Consider the following 20,793-nt stretch of genomic DNA (forward strand, 5'->3'; position numbering starts at 1 on the left):
ACACAGGTGGATTTTAGCTACTTTGATGTGAAGCAAAGGGGAAAAAAATTCTTACGTTGCCTATACCAAACCTGATCTCTGAATAAAGAAAGGCTTGTGATCAGCAAAGCATTTAAGCCCTTTCATAAAGCAGGAAGCATGTAGGCTATTACACTTGCAGTTTATAAAAATCAGTAGGAACGAGTGGGTGGCTTAATATTTAACCTAACTCTGGTACTTGGAGGAGCACAGTTGCAGCAACACAGGACTTGGCAAGAGCTCACGGCTTGGCTGTACCCCCTCCTGGGACAGAGTTTTCAAGCAGGGTGCTGTCACAGCCCCCTCCGGTCCATCTGCACAGGATGCACGTGTATGTACGTCAATGAGTAATCTGTACCTACGTTTTATTGTATTGGAGAAAGCATCTCCACTGGCAGCCTTAGCAGGGAGGCCAGAGACCAAAAAGACGTAAAAGCAAAGAAATTATTCCTCCAGTCAGGATTAAGAGAAGTTGTTGAAGCACTGTGGAAAAGCTGCCCCTGCTGTTTCAGTGGATAAAGGGAGGAGCAGAGTCTTTTAACAGCAAAAAAAAAAAAACAAAACAAACCAACAAACCTTAATGACAAAATACTATTTACGGTGCAATTACTCTCTCCTGTAGGAAATATGTTGAGTGAGAAAGTTCTAGATATGTTACAAACTAACTGGAATGTACAGGGAGACAGTGAAAGATACTTTTTAGGTATAACTTCATTGCTATTGACGGGAATTGTTTATTAGCAATAAGATATAAAGGTGTCTCAAACTAAGGCCTGGGAGACAAGGATTTTGTATGGCTGTTATGCCAGTGATTGTTAAATTTGGAAAGCGTAGATCTTTATAATAGATTATAGGTCAAAGAACTTTTTTTTAATTATTTTCTTTACAGAGGATAAATCTCAGATGGTTTACACAAAAATCATAAGGTTTAAAATAGGGTCAGAAGATGAGCTTTTCTGTGTATGGAATATTACAGGCTTGCTGTTGTTCAGGTGCTTGTGCATTTTCTCATGCTCTCTGTTTCTCATGCAGTACGTCCATAAACAAGTAGTGGATTTGCAAGTTCATGTTCCTTTAGCGCTGATAGTCCTCACGTCAACTTGTTCCTGCACAGCTGAGAAGCACATACAGGGGGGAGAGGGAGGTGGGTACACTTCTAAAGGTGTAGAGCCGGAATAAAATAAAGGTCAGTAGATGATGCAGTAAAAACCTTATTATAATAAGTGAACAGCTGTGAATCTTTAGAGTAGGTTACCCCTCATAGTATTTGTTCATGCTGAGGTATTCTGTCACTCATCACGGAAATCACTGCTGAAGGACTTTCAACCATATTATCAGTTACCAGGTTTTGCTAGTTTACAAGCAGGAGCAGTAACACACTGGTTTCAGCAGAAATCACTATGGAGGCATCCACAGCCTTATGCATGATCTGTAAGTGCAGCATGTCATGACAGGTCTGTTTATGCAAAGACTCACTCAAACAAGTCTGCAAAATTTACTAAGCAGTTCTGATTTTTTTCCTTGCTTCTATTTTCCTCCTTTGCTTATGAGTCTCATACACAAACCCCACCCATGAGGAAAGACAATGCTCAGGTTATCTAACAGACCTTTTTTTCCTCATGTAGTAGTACAAAACTCAAAAATTCCTTTGCATAACACCTGGCTATTGAGATAACCTCTATAGTTAGAGAAGGAAAAGCAAGTTTAAGATGCAAATACTGAAGTAATTTTATCAAGTGCAAAGCAGGAACACTTTTAAAGATAGCAGTCACATTGTGCTGCTCAACTGATCATACTTCATCATTCCAAAGCCTTGGTATATGCCCATAGCAACCTAGAATTAAATGTCTTTTGTTTCTGGCATCATTTCTGACTTACAGAACAGCTGTTAACTGTGGATCGTGTTGGATTAGCAAGCACAGATCCTCTACCCCACCACAGTTCTTCTTTAACAGGACTGCAGTTCCTTTAAATCAATTCCCATTGATTCTCAAGGGCAGAAACTGTCCCCTTGTAGTTTGTTACACTTGAGGGGACAGATATTTTGCTGTCTATTCTTTGAGTTGTGTATTATTAACAAGCTCATGTTTATTCTAACAAATGAGCATCACTCTATTTTCCTGCAGGTGCCATTCCATATATAAGGCCGTCTCAACAGTGGAAGCTGGCTCTTGGGAGCTTCCCGCGCTTACTTACTTGTATATTTAATCAAATGCTAACTTAACAGTTGTTATTTCTCATGCTGCAGAGCCATGAAAAACCCAGTTTGACTTCTGGATTTGACCCATGGCATTAGCAAATGGGAGAGTCATCTGTTACTGTGAGCCAAGTGCATTGGAAATGGTACCCACTGGGACGCAATAAACACGGTTCCTTACCATGCTGATTTTATAGTAATTTTCCAGAGCACAGCTGTGCTTTAAAACTTTGTGCAGCTCTCTGTAATCTCCTTGTATTTAAAAAAAAAAGGAAAACAAAAAAGAAAATAAAACTGACTTTAATTGTTCTTCCTCAGTATACATTGTTCTCTTGAAATTTGTGAAGTGCAAGGAGCATGTTAATTCACGGTGGACATTCCAAATGGATTTCTACAAAAACTATTAATAAACCCAGTAGTAATTAAAAAGAGCGTATTCTCCAGTCATTACAGCAAAATGTGTACTCAGATAAGGCTAACTAATTTGTGTGTGCTTCCATCCTTCATCTCTTAAGACACAAGAACTGAAAGCTTATTTTCAGATTGACTGGTGAATTTTATTTGCTTTGGGGAAATGTGTGCAAAAGTGTTTCTAGGCTATTAGGAAAACAGGTGAGCCTTCCAAAGCAGTTTCATGTGAGGCAAATGATCCTAAAAGATGGACTTGATAACAGTTGTGCTTATAAAACCCTCTTGAATGATCTACAGCTAAGCAAAAATAAAAACAAACCAAAAGACACTCTTAAAGGACTGATAGAGAAATTCTGCCTGGTGAACACATCAATAAGTCATACTTACACCACAACTCTGGCAGGAGCATTTATTGTACTGGGATTTGCTTTGATTACAGGCAGTTTATAATCATAAAGGGATTCCCTGAAGGTCCACTGTAGCAAACGGATGACTTTCTTTTGACTTTAATGGAGTCCAATAAGCCCCAGGAGTAAGCACATGGGCATTTTGCTTTTAAATTTCACAGTGAAATTTATTTTTAAGGAATCTCTTTAATAACTATTTTACAGCTCACTTGAACTTTACTATCAAGTGAAACTGTCAGTCAGTGTGCACCCAATACTGATTAGGCTAAGTCAGTGAAAATGTCTGAGAAAGCAATCTCAGGCTTTGTGTTAAAAAACAGTCCACTGGAAATAATACTAAAGTGTTTCTAGGTCTTCCAGTTCTGCTTGTCATTGGATGAGGCCAAGATACCTGGCTGGATTCCAGGATAAATTAAAATAGCTGTTTAAATTTTCAGACGGCTTACTAATATATTAATAGTGGTTTAATATTTTCTATGAAAAAAAGTATCCTTTAAGCTATACATTTCAATTTCAAGAAAATTCTCTCTATAAAGCCTAAGTCACAGGGCGTTAGGGCAGCAGTGGAAAAAGTGGACAAGTTGGGGCAGTGAAATTTTATCCTAGGCTGAGGCAAGAGTCCCCCTGCGGCCACCCAGCCCTCCACGATACTTGCCTGTCACGCTTTCACCACTGAAACCCCTGAAAATGGATCCAGGATTTGGATCCTGACAAACCTCACCTCGGTCTTTAAGCGCTGGGTCACACGGGGAAAGGACAGAGGCACCTCGATGGCACGAGGTGGAGATCAGGCAGGTGCAGGTAGATCGTCTTTTCTTCCAGTTTCTCCAGTGGCTACCACCGCCACAGCTGAACTGGGGATAGGGAGAGGGACTGCAGCTTCTTGGGGAAGATGTTGCCTGTGAGCACTGAGACTTGGGGATATTATTTGTAGCGTGCCTCTGTGAAAAGGAAAGGTGGGCGAATGAAAGTTATGACGCAGTGAAGAGGATGCCTATGTGTGTCAAATACCCACAATGCCAAAACACCGAAACGTCAAGCTGGACGCCTTTGCAAACTGATATGCATAGGGAAAAATAAAAAATTGCCTTTACTGTTGTTTCACATGAAGAAAAAGATTTTTACATCTGTTTCAGAGGCGTGCCTTTTAGTATCTTTGTGTTTTATGAAATAAGGCCTGAAAAATACTTCTCTCCCCTTCAAAATCAGATTCTCTTTTTCTGCTTAGGTTTACATAAAACTATAAAGCCTTGACTTCTCTGACAACCCGAGATTCTCACAGCCCCACTCCCTCCCCACCCCCAAAAATCTGAGCGACTGAGCGGGAACAAGCATTTTGGGAAAAGCTGCAATATTGTGCCACACCAAGAAATCTCACACTCCAGTTTTCTAATTTTCCACTTACTTCTGTAGCAAGAGCAGGAAAAATTACCGGCCACAACATGCAGGATGTGCAAGTTGAATTGGCAATTACCAGTGGCTCTGCCACCGTAGTACGAAGGTTCGGCACACTGTGAACATCAGGGACTCCTTATTTTGCTGCCAGAGATGAAGTTGGTCAAAACCACATATCACTTTTGAAAATCATCATCAAAATACAGGGAGCTTAGAAAGGTAAAATTAAGCCAAAAAAAAGGTGTTTCAGGATTTCCTTGTTTAATAGAAAACAAAAACGAAAGAACGCACGAATACATTTTTCTCTTTCATAAGTTATATGTAAACCATATGCATACGCTTCAGAAGTACAAATCCTATGTTTCCACAGGCAAATTAAAAAAAAAAAAAAAACAACAAACCACAAAAACCATTTCAGTTTGTGATGCTCCCTGCTGGGATTTCAAGCCAGGTGCCTAGTGCAGAATTCATGACACCAAATTGTACGTACCCATGTTGTGACCGTCAGCAGTGGGATCTTACAGTAGGACAAAAAAAAATTGCACATGCAGTAATGAGATGTATCAGGTTGTCATCTCCTAGAAATAGGCTTTTTTTGTGAAGCTCATTGCCAGAGCCTGAAGTCTTTTCTTGCATCTGCACACTCAAGTTGTGCATTTTGGTAGAGAAAACAGCCTGCTCCCCTCCCTAGGCAGGAATGGAAGGGAAAGCTGGGGCTGACTCTGTGCCAGGGGCTGTTAGCTGGAGCTCTGGGACCATGATGAGAGCCCAAATCTTGGCTCATGATGAGTGGACTCAAGCCAACACTTTCTTGGAGATTGTCCTGTCTGCAGGAGGGGGAACACCATCCCTCTCTCCAGATGAGAAAAGGTCACCATGAGGGCTGAAACGCAATGGTGCTGAGTGCGGGCAGGAAGGTCCAAGGTGGAGGCTGATCCTCTCTTTGGGGACTGCTCAGTGCGCGGAGCCTCTGCCTGGGCTGGGGGTGTACACACAGGCTCTGCAGGAACATCACGTGGAGGTTCCCCACCAGATGGGCACGTACCGCATGGATCCAGACGTGTGGGTTCATCCCAGGCAGACTCCCAGGACATCCATCCAACCAGGCCCCAGGAGACAGACATAGGCATGGGATCCCTGGCCCTGTGACTCTCAGGTGTCCTTGGTGGAGGACGGGTGTGTAGAAGTTCCCCCACGCTGAGATGGTGGTGCCTCCGGGCACACATGGTGAAGCATCTTCAGGCACTGGCAGTGTATTTCTGCCTTCCAGGAGCTGCAGTCCCAGAGGTAGACCAGATCTCATGTGATGCCCGATAAAAAGTAAATGACTTCCTAATAGTATAAAAAGCCTGTAAAAAATGCACATGCAAATAGACTCAAATACTTGAAATTCAAATTTCAATAGTATATTCTCTGTTCATTCCTATGTTGTTATTACTAAAATCATTCTCTTTTCAGAAATCATAGAAGTTCCTGCTTTAAGTTGTTTCATGATACAAAATTAATTCCAAATGAGTGGATTTTTACTGTATACATCCTGGATTTGGATTTTCAGTTATTTTTCGTAAATACATTTTACATCTAACTACCTCAGCTGCCTTTTGTTTTGTTTTGGCGCATATGAAGTCATGCACTTTCTATATGTGGGGATTTGGGGGGAGGAGTTCTTTCCATTTTGAATAACCAGGTTCAAAGCCATGTTGATCAATTTATAGATGAGATCAATTTAACAGACATAATTATTGACAGTTGCAGAACATACATTTTATTTTTAGGTTCTGTTGGGGTATAGTTTAACGAAAAACACCATAAGCTGCTTATTAATTTGCCTTAAAAAATGTGTGCTCTTTCCTATTCAAGTTGTGTTATTTAACTCTTCTCTTGTACACAATTTATGTGACAAAGACTAACAACAGTTGGCAGATAAACAGCAAATTGAACAGAATGGACCAATAGTTTCTCAGTTCTCTGTTGTAAACTGTTGCATTATACACTGATTGTGCTAAAATAATTGTTACTGTGCTTATACTCCTTAGTCACCATTGCGGAAATAAAGTGATGGAAGATCACATTTGTGTTTATGGAACAGTGTAGATACGCCCCCAGTACAAGCACAGTGACTTGAGGTGAATGATAATCATTGCAGAACTTGTGCTTTGACTTGTAAACATTGTAAAAATGTATTTGGTATTTTATTTGAAATGAAGAATCAAAATAGTTATTAAAAAAAAAAAAGAAATCTTCCTGTAAATATATATATTCTGAATCCATGTATACAAACATTCCTTTAGAGTTCAGATTGTGAAGAGTGTCTTTATTGGCTAGAGACCGCTGCCTCCTGCGGCAGAGGTTACATGTGCTATAGTAAAGAACACAGTGTGTGAAGTATTTGATGTACTGCAGTACCATAGTTCTTTTGGTCTGTTAAGTAAGTTGCAATTTGTGATGAAATGAAGTTGAAAGTAGTGCTTCATACTAACAAATTTCCTTGGTTACAACTTGATTTTTCTTGTAAAACTTAAAAGGAAAACTTGAAAATTTTATATATTTGGATTTTGTAGATTTTTTTTATTTTATTGCAACACAAGGTACCAAAATCATTAAATAAAGTACACTGTGGTCATTTTACCATGGCTCTAGCATCTTTTTTAGAACTCTCTTATCCTCGTGGATCAGCAAAAAGATACAAACTTTTGAGCTTCTGAAATTATTACTGAACAAGACAAAAGTTGGCCCAGTTTGGACAATGGTTTGGGACAGATGATCTCCAAAGATCCTTTCCACCATTAATTATTCTATGATTCTTGGCAGTATTATCACAGGAGCTCCCACCTCTGAGTGCAGGAGTGATGCAGGTGGCTCTGGGACTGGGACAAGACTTGACCTGAGACTTGGACAATCTTTATGGTGGTGTCCCAGCAGGAACCCCCAGGAAACCACCAGAGATACCCCAACAGGCACCTTGCAGCAGAACAGGGTGCTCTGGCCACCCCACCCTGGCTGGGGCCCTGAGGGCTGTCTTGAAGGAGGATCTCCAAAAAAGCTGTCCTTGCCCGGGGAGCAGGCCAGCAGGTCCTCGCCTCTCCTTGTCCCCTCAGAGCCAAAATGCTCTCCAACATGGGGCCTCGCTCCAGCTGCCCCCCGCTGGCCCACAGCACCGAGGAGGGGAGAGGCAAGAGGAGCCTGACCCTGCCACTGGAAAGGGCGTCTTCTGGTCTGAGGGCTGTTGGGGGAGTGCAAAAACCCAGGACTCCTCCATCACCTGAGAAGGGCCCTGCTCACTGGTGACAGAAGAAGGTGCTTTTATTCCCCCTTCAGACTCCTGAAAGCACCACAGTTCAGTGAGCTCCACTGAGTAGTGGGGGAGGGAGAGCTGAACCTCACCCCAGTCTTGTCCAGAGCCCAATTAATTAGGAGAAACTCCAGGGAAGATGCAGCTGCTTCCTTGATCTTACTGTGTTCAAACCCCCACAAGTGGAGGAGGTTTTAGAGTCTTCTACTTCTGCCTCCTGGGAAAGTGCTTTAATCATTAAACTATTACACAAGTTGTTGCTGTCTTTGGCAGCATCTCCAATGGTCTTAACAGCCCTCTTGGACTTCATTGCCACATTTGTGTGTGCAATGTCATCCCAAGCAGCACCCGAAGTTTGTGCAACAAGGGCCAGCGCCCAGATCTCTCTGTCTGTCCCATAGCCCTGCTCCCACTCCTTCTTAGATGCTACTTCTTGGCCTCCCTCGGGTGACCAAGAAAGGGAGACGAGAAGAAAACACCTACCAAACAACTAAATAATTAGTGTGAGTTCAAAAAGAGGAAAGAATATATATGTATGTATCTTGGGTAAGTGAATTTGACTGCAAGTAGGGATGATATGTGACCGATAGATTCTCCAAGGTTTTGCTTTTCACGTGTGTCTTGTTTTTTGGCTAAGGGTACGGAGGGAGCAGTTTCTTCTTGTAGCTTGGCAAAGCATGGTGGAGGGAGCAGCAGCCCAGCAACACTTGTGGTAGCTGTCTTATTTCAAACGAGTCCTAAATCCTCAGTCCCTGTAACCCTGTGACTCCCCACCAAAGGCTCAGGAACCGAAAGGCAAGTAATAGAAACACATTCTTAAATAATTTTCTTAACCATTCACGTGAATCAGGGAGCAGACGACATCAAAGTCACAATCTCGAGCACTGGAAAGGCACTTGATGACACTCCATAAGTAGATAATCGGTGAAGTGAAACGGCATCCCCCAGAAAGGCAGCACAAAGGAGCATTTTTGGTCTTCTCCACTGAGCTGGAGTGTCCCACAGCCCCAGAGGAACACGTGCCTTCAGCAAATGGGGCAGCTGGACTGACCAGCCTTTCCAAAACCAGGAGTCTCCACCTAAAGATCTTGTCCTTGCATTTAGGTGTCTCTGAAAGGAACTGGAGACCTCTAACATGGCTGCCAACTCCTCTCCCCAGATGCAGGGCTGCATGGGACACATCAACTGGGTGAGCAGCTGCCACGGTGTGGGACTAGTTAGCTTGGGGTAAAAGGGAATTACTTCGCATGTTTTTAGGCAAATTACTAACCTCTGGAGCAAAAGTATTCTTCAAGGGGCTTTTAATGAAAACCTTCTGTATGAAAGAAGCAAAGCAGCTTCTTTTTAGGCTGAACAAAGGTAGCAGACAGATTAATTAGATTCTTAACAACATGTAGTGTTTAGCTGCTGGCTGGGGTTAAGCCACAACAGAACATGAGAAAATTTTTGCAAGTAGCTTGAAAAGTGCTTATTCAGAGGGCTTCTTGCCTCTCCTGCCTTAAAAGATGACAGAAATGTCTATAGTTCTGGTAAAAACAACCACACTGAAAAACTAAATAAAGGGACTTGGTAATAAAAGCCCCAAACCTCTTGGCCAGATTATTCAAGCAGGGTTTTTCTCCTACTTTACTTAGCCTGGGAGCTAGTGAGAGGCTTGACTTAGCATTGCTAGTAATGCACCTGGAGACCTGCGTGCATAGAAAGGAGCAGTGGCTTTCTGCCACAGCAATGGCCCGGCGTCCATAGAAAGGAGCAGTGCCTTCCTGCCACAGCAATGGGAAACTTGGAGAGGGAGGTTAGAGATGAGAAATTACTCTTCTCCTGAATGTTGCACAGGTATAAAATGCAGTTGTTCCATGACTTCAGAAATGAAGCCGGAAAGTAGGAAAGTACTGATACTATATAGTATTTTTGCTGTGGGAACATTTCAGACCCATGGTCAAGCACAGAACCAAGGTGAACGTGGTGTGAAGATGGGTTGGAAGCCTGCTCTCTGGCATGTTTTTGGGCTGAGTAAATTCTAAAATACTCTACGCTCTGAAGTATGTTGTCCACATAATAATGCACATTTTAACCAGTTTACATCAACATTATTCTCACGTGCTCGTCTGCCCTTCATTAGCAGTCTGGCTGGGGAACAGGGCTCTGTAGAAGTTAGAGCGAGTCCAGAGGAGGCCCACAAAAATGATCAGAGGGCTGGAACACCTCTGCTATGAAAAAAGGCTGAAAGAGTTGTGGTTTTTCAGCCTAGAGAAGAGAAGGCTCCAGGAAGACCTTATTGTGGCATTTCAATAATTAAAGGGGGCTTATAAGAAAGATGGAGAAAAGCTTCTTACCAGGGCCTGTATTGACAGGAGAGGGGCAATGGTTTTAACCTGCAAAAGGGTAGATTTAGATTGGAGTTAAGGAGGAATTCTATACGATGAGGGAGGTAAAACACTGGCAGAGGTTGCCCTGAGAGGTGGCAGATGCCCCATCCCTGGAAACATTCCAGGTCAGGTTGGACGGGGCTCTGAGCAACCTGATCCAGTTGAAGATGTCCCTGCTCATTGCAGAGGGGTTGGGCTAGATGGCCTGTACCGATCCCTTCCAGCCCAAACCGTTCTGTGATTCTTTTCACGAGGGGGAGAGAGCTCGGTTTGCTGACGGAAGTGAAGCTCCAGAGGGTGTAGAGCCAGACTGGCGGCAGGGGAGGCTTTAGCTGCGTTTGCTGCCAGCTAGCACAGTGGGCCATGCGTATCGTAGGCTTCACGTCTGTTCTTAAGCAGTAGATTTTTCCAAGATGGAAAGATTTCTCATTCACAGGAGGCTGTGCAAAAAACACCTGAGGGCAAAGGGATGCTTCATGCTTTCCGTGTCTTCCAGTAACCGAGTTGTTTATTTTTGATTGGGCTCTTGTTAACTTCTGTGAGCGTAAACTGTACTGCCATGATCACAGCCAAGAAATACGGGGTGTTTCCTGCTGCTGCATGACTGCTCTATGCACTCGTAGGACTTACATTATTAACCAAGTAGACTGGTTTATGGAAGGCAAGATCATTGATAACGTCCCAAAACATGGAAGGATAAGCTTAAGTAAATTACTGTTATAAATATCGGAATTGAGCTAATGGATTATTACTGATATTGTGGGCTGCTGCAGTTCATCTCCAAATTATCTCACAGTTTTAAGCACATTAATCTTATATTAATTTAAAATTTCCTGTGTCTGTAAAGACTACAGAAGTCCAAATTTGGAATTTGATCAAACCATTAAACTCCAAAGGTCATTTTTAATATCCCTGAGTAGTGGGGCTCTGGCAGTAGTCACTGTTAGTAGTTCCTCTATGTCTTCACTAGCATTGGCCCTACTTTATTCCATCTGTTAGCTTAGTGCACCCTTCTGCCATGCCAGTGGATCCACGATTAGACTGAAACGAATGTGGTTTCTCTTCCCTGGGTCGGTGTGAGACAAGAGGCACCATGACCAGCCTCAGCTTAGCCACCCTCTGCAAACCAGCTATTTCACAACTTGTAGTTACACGAGAGTAAGAGGGAACATCTGGAGGCTCCTTCAGACTGAGCGAGCAGCATTATGCAACTCAGCCCTTCCATACTGCACGTTTGTCCCTACTGATCTTTTTTTTCTCTTCTATGATGATTTTGTAAGTCTTGCAAGACTCTCCCTTTAAGGCATTTTCTTTCTGTGTTTGTTTGTTTATTCTAAATGCCCGTTTGTCTCTGATATTTGTTTCCTTTGGGGATTTGTTTTTGCTTTGGGCTGTGCTTGCCATCTGTTATGTCTGAGTCTACATTTCAGATGCTGTCACCTTTTCATGCCAATTTTGGTCCCAGCTGACCATGTTGGTGTAGCAGCAGGAGAGGAGCTGTGTGGTTACGTTACAGCTGTGTGGCATTTCGTTAGAGGTCTGATGTTGCGAGGAATAGCCTAACAATGTCCTGATAAAAGCAGGAAAATTGACCCATTTCTCAACTTCTCTGACTGGTCAGTGTTTTGTTAGGTACCCTGTGTCATCTTCTGCCTACAGTTTCACCCCAGGATCTACTGTGCTGGCTTGGAATTCCTTTGACTTTTGTGTGTGACTCCACCTAACCCATATTTTAAAATCTAAAAAAAAACCACCCCAAAATAAGGAGAACCTGCCTTACCTGAGCCATAATGTCCTAGAGCAGTCACCATTTCCAAGGAATACAAATACTTGGCATGCGCTTAAACTCTGCTATAGCCTAAAGCATACAGCATGCCTTAACCATATCCTTTAACAAGCGTCTCCAAATATCATACCCATGTGAGCAGCATACGCAGTGTGGTGTATTCTGTGTCTGTAAAGGAAAAATGAGGTTGAAGCTCAAGTTCCATGTTATGGTATAAAGGCAGAAATGGGCTGGTTTGCCTCCTGTGAGAAGCACTGGTGCTCAGACAGAGGTTACAGCTTTCCCCTCCCTGCCCCAACTGATAGCAGGCAGGACATTATGGGCAACTAAGAATAAATATGCCTCATGGTTATATCTTTCTTTAAAGTGACATGAACTCCTACGTGTGACTTGCAACTAATAATGAATCGAGTTCAACCTTTAGATGGGCTTTTGCTTCTATACCTGATCCATCTGATCTTTAAAGTTGTAACTATCCAACTCTATTTATGTAGTTAGCAGTTTTTCACATTTGGGCACATCACCTTACCCCAAACTGTTACTCCGCACTGGTAGGACATGAGATTTCAGTGATAACGGCTTCTTCAACACCCTAACAGGACAGGATTTTATTAAAGTAGTACATTATCTAGCATATAAAGTTAATTTACCTCACCTGCAGAGCACCTCTGTGAGGCTTTGTTGAAGAAAGAATTACAGAGTGAAACCTCTGTCTTTGTCCATGTATGGATTTCTAGAATCAGACATCTTCAGAAAATACTGTGATTAAATGAGAAACGCTCTTGGAAATTTGGAGATCCAAAGCCTGTGGTCCTCAGGATTCATTCTCAGTGCTCAGCTGGACCTCTGACACTTTTCTGTTTGCTTTTCCCCATCATGGTGAGACTTCAAAACGCAGGCGGGGGAGCAGGGAGCCGACAGGACCGTTCCTGCTCCTGCGCCATCGTGTTACTCAGGCACCTACGTGAGGTCACCTGCGGCTTCGGCCCGGTTAAAAGGTTCTTGTGCCTCCTTCTGGGCACAGGGACATTGCTGCTTGGTCTGAACTCTTCTCATTCATCGCACAGCCCGTCCGGCGGGAATCTGCTGGCCTCACCAGTGCGTGCCGTGATTTAGATAGCAATACGGGCTAATGATCTGACCCAGATGGCACATCCCCCGCCTGAGCGGTGGCTGAGAAGTCACCGCACTCTGTTTCCAATCAGGTATGCCATACCCCCGGTAGTGCGTGCCAGTAGGGCATGAGAAACCTCAATTTCAAATTTAACTTCTTTCAACATTGTTTTGAATGCAGATCTCATGAAACTTTTTCTTTAATTAGCTTTTCTTGCATAGATAATTCATTTTTGCCACAGCAGTCTATGCCACAGGATGCTTCTGACTGTGGATAGAGATAATATACTCTCTATTTCTGCCTGAAGCAGAATTAAAATAGGAGGGGAAGTGTTTGGTTGCACTTTTATCCTTCGGAGTACTTTTTCTTGCGTGCACACATGCAACATCTTTTGAGATCATAGCTGTCATATTTCCTAAGGGAAGAGGAACAAAAAACAGGGCTGCCTTAGAGAAAAAAAAATTTGGAAGAACATAAAAGTCTTGTGTTCGTTACAGTTTGCCTTGAAGACGTTATCTGACATCTCTCTGAAACCTGAGTTATCAGAAGCAGCAATTTGCTCTGCATTATCTGCTACCTCGATTCAAAAGAAGGGCTAAAGAGATGCCATTCGAATTCGCCCAGGCAGGCAGATCTCAGGGGAGGTGCTTTGCCCCGATGAAGGCAGCTGGTGTAGGGGGAAGAAGGCAGAGCAGCCTCTGGGCTCCGATCTCTCTGTTATTTACCTTGCAGCTGCCTGGGACACACATACGAAGACTCCGTACCTAAGGTGTCAAGGTGTAAGCGTACAGATCACGTTGTGTAGCAGGAGCAGGCAGAGCCAGCGGTGAGATACAGCCAGTCGGTGGCAGGGAGGGTGAGTGACGGAGCTGGGCTCCGTCGCCTGCTGCCTTGCCAGAACCGAGCTTTTACCCACGGCAGGGCAGCACTCCACGTCCTGGCACTTTCCAGGTCCCACACATCCATTTTTTTTAAGCAGAGGCTGCCAGGAGGACTTTTTCACGCTGGCTTTTTTCAGCCCACATCAGGCCGCGTGAGCAACTGGCTCCCCGCCTGCCAGCTCGCACTGGTGCCGTCTCGGGCCGGACGCGGCGCTGGGCCGAGCTCTTCCTGCAAGCTGTCAGGCCGCGGATGCGGGATTTGGTGCGAGTGCTCAGCGGTGCTCAGCTGAAGTGTTCAGAGGAGTAACCTCTGCTTCAGCAACGTGGTTTTCCACTTGTGCCAAGGCAGCAGCAATGCTTTTAAATTCCCCGAGCCCTTACGGTTTCTGACATCGGACACGCTGGCGGCAAACTTCCAGCCAATGTGCCTGGGGGAAAAAAAAAGAAAAAAACACGGCGCAAAATGTTAGCAAACCATCCCTTTTCATGCTGTAAACTTCCCCGTGCAAAGATCCTTCCTTCACTTGCCCACATCGCCTGCAGAGGCGATGCAACGTTTGGGTTTTTCCACGCGACGTGGTACGGCATCTGTAAGTGTGAAAGGAGCAGACCTGACCCCAAGAGGCGGGCAGGCAGGGCTGCTTTCAGGCTGGCCAGGGCAAACGTCTTTAGGGATCAGGAATATAAAAAAAGTTTTCCTTTCATCTTAAAAAGGGACATAACTGTATTACCTGAGCCACGCTAAGTCTTCTTGCATTTTGACAGGTTTTCTAACTTAAGATAACCTGCCTTGCTAAATATTAGCCCATCTCTGCGCTGGCGGCAGCAGAAATTGGTAATTTTTTATTAGGATGCTTGCAATGGGGCAGCACCGCTCACTAAACAAAGGGGTAAAGGGTATGCAATAGAAAGGAAAAAAAAAAAAAAAAAGAGAGAAAACAGCTTAGCATCCTGTGCAGGATCACAAATTTCCGTTCCAGATGGGCTGTTGTAAAACAACTGGATTCTTGGGATAAATAAACCTTCAGCTTTTTCTGCTGAAATACAAGGTAAACCCAGCACATGCACAGAACTGTATGGGATCCCGGGAAGGGAAACGTGGATCATGTGCATATGAATTACCTGGATCCAGTCATGTTTTCTTCATTTGATTTATTCATTTATTTCACGCAGCTGCCAACACTTGCTGCACCTCTTAAAATTGGCTGTGACCCACCCCAGCAGCGGCACGTTTATATTGGGAATGAATCACCACCACCTTCTCGCTACGCAGCGTGCCTGTGCTCAGCCAAATGTCTCTTCCTCTCCTCAGTTGCAAAACAGTACCTGTCCCAGCAGCTGAGTATTAAATCTGATTAAATTTGATGGAATCAGGTCCTTATTCCGTCCCGAAAGAGCCAATACTACAGGCCAACGGGTTTTCCTTCGACTGCCTGTCTCCGCGGCCACCTCTTGCCCGGCGCGCTGCCTGGAAAGGTGGAGGGACTGTCGAAACAGGACAGCTTGCCAAAGAAATAAAAGTTCTTTCTGAAGGACAGGCCTGATGATACAAAAATTTCAGTCTTTTTCAGGAGATCCCCCTCTACAGGTGAAACTGCACTTCTATATTTGATTGTATCAGTTTCCCTCGTTGCCAAACCTGCTAGTCCTCTGTGTTTGACTCTGGAGCTCAGGAATATCAATATTGCAAATATTTGTTGAGGTGGCAACACTATTCTGGAACCTGAGTGTTTCTGGCTTTATTTGCCCTGGTGCAAGTAAGCATGCTGCTAACACAAATGCTGTCTCCCATTTTAGACATTGGAAATGGGGCCCAAATGCTCAGAGGTGGGCAAATTCCTTGTTGATGAAAAGGTTCCTATAGACTTAGTTCCCACACTTAATCTGCATTAAAATTAGGAGTTTGGTCTCCAGAAATCGTTATTTTCTTACCATCCAGTGTTTTTCTGTGTGGTTTGAAGAGACAATCTGTTAGAAATCAGCACATCTACAGAAACTACTTGGTTCACCAGCTAATAAAAAATGATTAAGCATAATAATGACACAGCAAGCATGAACGATATCATCTTGACATTTGCAAAACTTGGGTGGATTGAATAATAATGGTCTGCTATTTGCCTTGCAACAGCAGCTAAAGTAGGTTCCGTGCTCCTGTTTATCCTGAAGAAACAGGGTATCACGTATACACACATGTACACATACCTACGCTGCTGTGCAAATAATAGAGTCAGACACTATCTGCTCCTGTAGCCATTAATGGTCAGAAGATGTTAAGAGTTAAGAAACTAAAGACAGATTAATGCATTCCAATGGCTGAGATTTTGTGGCTGCCTTTTTAGGTCAGCGCTCTACTCCCATTGCTCCTTGAAGTGTGTTTTTGGGCACTCATGAGTGCTTTGCCACCCACATGCCGAGTTCTCCTGACTCCCTTGCTGCAGAGAGCAACAAAAGCCATGCTCCTATTTTAAATGCTTGTCAAACCGTACATCCACTGGCCCACGAGGAGAGTTTTGCAAATGAGGCACTGGGCATGGAGTAACCAAAGCAACTTGAAAGTTGAGGTGTGTTCAGCACAACTCCAGATCTATGTACGACCTGGTTGCTGCACCAGAAAGGTGGAACAAATTGCATAGTGTAAGAGTGTCTGTCGGTTCATTTGTTACAGCTGCTATGCAGAAAGCTTATTGCCTCCCAGAGATAGTATTTGTGGATACTGTACATATGACAGAAAAATACCAGAGGCTCTTTATACAAAGCTTTCTCACCTGTTAGAACAGCAGTCTTCCCTTACAAAGTTGGCTCTCTATGGGCATCTGCATGGTGGTGGTGGGATGTGCACAAAGACCAGAACTTAACCACGTTAGCTCCTCAGCTGTAACTTCTTGTGTCTCTTTGCCCACACCTGAGCCAGCCCTGGGCTGAACAAGGTATTTCGGTGCACTTGAGGCACTGCAAACAGGGTGGCTGGGCCAGCCTGGCCGCTGGCCCTTCCTCTGATGGCTCTGCAAAGGCAGCTCCACCGCAGCGCCGCGCCGCGCGCTGCCCCTACCGCAAGGCGACCTCAGCGCTGCGTCTGCATGTGCTCGGGCTTGCTTCGCTCTCCTGCAAAGGCAAAGCTTTAGTGTGAGTCAGGACTTGTCCTGAACGATCCTGGATATCATCATGGGGAGCAGGGGAGTCTGCAGGAAAGAATATAGACCAAGAGTAGTGACGGAGAGAGGAATTGGGTAGCAAGCATGACTGCTAGCTTGCTTTTGAGGGGAAATAGCAACCCTTGATGTGCAGCTACCTGATGAGCAAGTCTCATAGAGAGCTGACTACTAGATACCTTCCACTAGTCTACTGGCTTATAGTTTGCTCCAGACAGTCCCTGAGGGCTGCCGAGGCCTTCTCCTGAGGCTGCTTCTCCCAGAGGAGCGTCCCTACCACTGCTCCACTCAGAGGGCAACTTTGGTCCTGCAAACACCATCAGAGCTGCTCTGCTTCTGCATGGGTGCCGGGTCTTTGCAAGGAGAAAAAGGAGCCAGGAAGTTTTGTTTCTATAAATGTGACTCAAGATTGTCCAGAATTAGGATTTCAAAACTAGTTTGGGGTTTGGGCGTGCGTGTTTCAGTTGTGGGGCTTGGACTACATTGTCATTAACGCCTTCAGGGACTGAGCCAAGTTGCAGTCTGCCTTTTCCCTCAAGCTTGTTCTGACAAAGCAAGATCAAGATACTAAAAAGTCTGTCTGGAATGTGGAAACATACAGAAACAAAAAATCAGCCTAGCAAGCCTGCAACTGCTGTGCCAGCTCATTAAGAAAATTAATCCACTGCATGATGAGCAAAAGAGAGTTAATCCATTTCTGAATGGACAGCACACTTCAAAAGCTTTGGTAGATCTGTCAGGAGAGTGGTTTTTATACGATGAGAAATTTGACCATTAAGAAGTGTCTGGAGAGCTGGCAGCTCCATCACAACAGTTGAAATAGGAGCTCAGAAATGTTTCTAGGTACCTTCGGTAGACCTCGAATAGATCAAAGACAACAAATGTTCATTGGGGTCTCTGTTTCTGTTCCCACTTAAGAAGTAAGTGAAGGAAGACTGGAGCTGCTCTAAGCACAGTGTAGACCTGACTATAAGAAAACAGTATTGGAAAAAAAAGCAAAGCAAACCCCAGTCTGGAATACATGAAGATCAGCCACATCTGCAGCAGGACTCATCCCAATTAATCTGCCAATAATTCCCTGTAAAGATGACACAAAATTGTAAATTCCTACCCTCCCTGATGTTTGGCACAAGCTGTTTCCCATTAAAAGGAATTGGGTAAAAATGGTTCCCATTCTTGCCTTTTAACTTTATTTTTTCTAACTTTTAAGATCTTCTTTGAATAATACAATACTCCCTCTGTATTTTGTTAGAACTTTGGCATCTTATGTTTCCAGAGCATGCAGTGGTTTTAGCTAGAAAACAGGGCCAAAGGTGATTTGAAGAATCATGCTGCGCTTTCTCATTATACTAACTAGGATGGACAGCAGGGACTGGTGGGCTTCCTCTCATGTGACAGCTGCAACACAAGGCCTAGTGGAATAGGATCTGCTCTACAAGAAGCCAACTCAGGTCCATGGTGAGGAAAAAAACATTGGGTCTGCCTTATACATACAGCCTGATGTTAATTCCAAATGGCATCCTGCTTGTAATGTTTCAGACACACACACACACACACACACACACACAAAAGCAAGAAGTGTGAGTAAACACTTTTGTTTTGGAAAAAAAATTCTCCCTACAGTTTAAAAGTTTATTACACTTTTGTGACCAATTGTCTGACATGAAGAGATCATTATAACAATTTAAAAATGTTTCAGGAAGCAACATATGGTATGCAGTCAATGTATGCTGTGACAAAATTCAAGGTAGTAAGTGGTAAATCTGCAACCGTCTCTGCAAAACAAAACTACTCCAAAAAAAAGGAGACAAGCAAATACTGCACATAACCCATGATGAGAAAAGTAATTTGTGTTGAGACTACCATTCAGTTTGGCTAGTTCTGAATTTAAAAAAAAAATATACAAAAAGGCATTAGCATCATTGATCTGTATTGTAGAAATGCATTATCTGTGTTGCTGGCAAGGACTTCACAGACATGAAGTGAATAGAACTAAGAAAGCAAGTGACATCAGATTGCCTCATGAAATTTCAGCAGACATGCTCTGGAGGATTATCTTATCATGCATTTTCTGTGCTAATAGACTCATCTAGCAATTCCATGCACTTCCATGTTTACTTTTGGTGCCGTAAGTTTTTGGTGCAGAGATAACACAAAAAAAAGCAGTCTAGCATCTATGACAGGCTTCACAGGGATTAAGCACTGTAGAGCTAACACATTAAGTGTCACCATAGCCCCATCTTTCTCTACAGAGCAACAGGATGAAGCAACATAATAGTATACTTGTACAGCAAACCCAATACCGAATGAACCACACAATTGTGTCAACAATGCTGATTAACTGCTCTACCTTGCATTTGCAGCGATTAATTTCATATAAAAGCATCCTAATAACAGATGTTCAGACTGAGCTCTGCTATTACACAATGGGACAGCAAACTGGTCAGTAGGAGATCTGGGTCTTGCTGAGAGATAATGTCAAATACCTGTCAGTACAAGCAGTCAGTCTATTCCTACTTCCAAACAACCTGAAAAATGCACATCTTGGTTATGCTGCTGGCATGGAGAAACCTGAAACATCTTTAGCCTAACCAAAGGCTAACCAGGCAGTCTAGTGTAAGGCTGCTAAAATTTCCTTTAAATACTTGTGTCTGATACACAAAAGGAAGTCTGGTCTATAACCTTACTTGTAGAAGTCTCTCTCCAGGTCTGCCTGCCTCCTTTTTAATGAAATAAAGTAGGTAATCACTCACATAACAAGTATGTGTAAATAAAACTTACTGGCCAGTTTTTATTATAAATTTTCTGTTGTGGAATCTTAAATGTAACTGAAGTGTTATTGCAGTGCCTGTTAAGTCCTCCTGCAGCACTGATTACAACTATTAAAACTAGACCTTATTGTTCAAGTGACGTTTGTCCTTTATTCCACTGTCATCTGAATTGTTTTTCCTTTCATTCCTTCCTTCTGGGGCTGTGATCCTTCCACCCCTATTCAGACACTAGGCAAGAAGACCTTCTCCAGGGTATTACATCCTGCTCAAAACCACTAAAGGTGCAGCAGGACAGGCCATGTATAATTTCATTTAGTTCAAACACAACACAAAACTTCAGAAGCCTGTTCCAGTTGTCAATTTTATTTGAAAGATGTCTTCTATACATTTTTTAATATATAGAAATAAATATGAAAGGCCTATACAAATATGACCACTTAAAGAGTACCAATACTGCCCTTAATTTTTTATACTTATCTTTCAATACTTAAAGGGACAAAACTGCATCAAACAGCCCACATATTTAGTAAAATAAATTTTACAAAATCTCAGATCACAAAATCTCTGTTCATGTATAGCAGAACCTTTTAGGCAGAGATATCTTTTACATATACGCAACCTCAACACAAAACATGTTCAGCTGCCTTTGAGAATTTCACAATATAGACTGATGTACATTTTCCTCAAGATGGACAGTAAAAACAAAGTCATGCTTAAGTTATACTCTGATGTAGGAATTTGGCATTATCACTTTTAATGACATACTGTGTTAACATATTTTAAAACATTCCAATAAATTAAAAAGAACACAATCTTGCCTTCAAATGAAAACCAAATCATTTAAAATACTTCAGAATGGGCATTTGCTTTTGTGTAACATGATTCTTCCCCAAGCTTTAAAAAATTTAATTCAATACCACATAAAATGCTTTTGATATAAAATGACATAATGAAATAAATAAGCTTTTTTCTTTTTGTAAAGCATAATTTATAGACTCTTTCC

Source organism: Phaethon lepturus, unplaced genomic scaffold (assembly GCF_000687285.1).
Source record: "Phaethon lepturus isolate BGI_N335 unplaced genomic scaffold, ASM68728v1 scaffold1672, whole genome shotgun sequence".
Lineage (NCBI taxonomy): Eukaryota > Metazoa > Chordata > Aves > Phaethontiformes > Phaethontidae > Phaethon > Phaethon lepturus.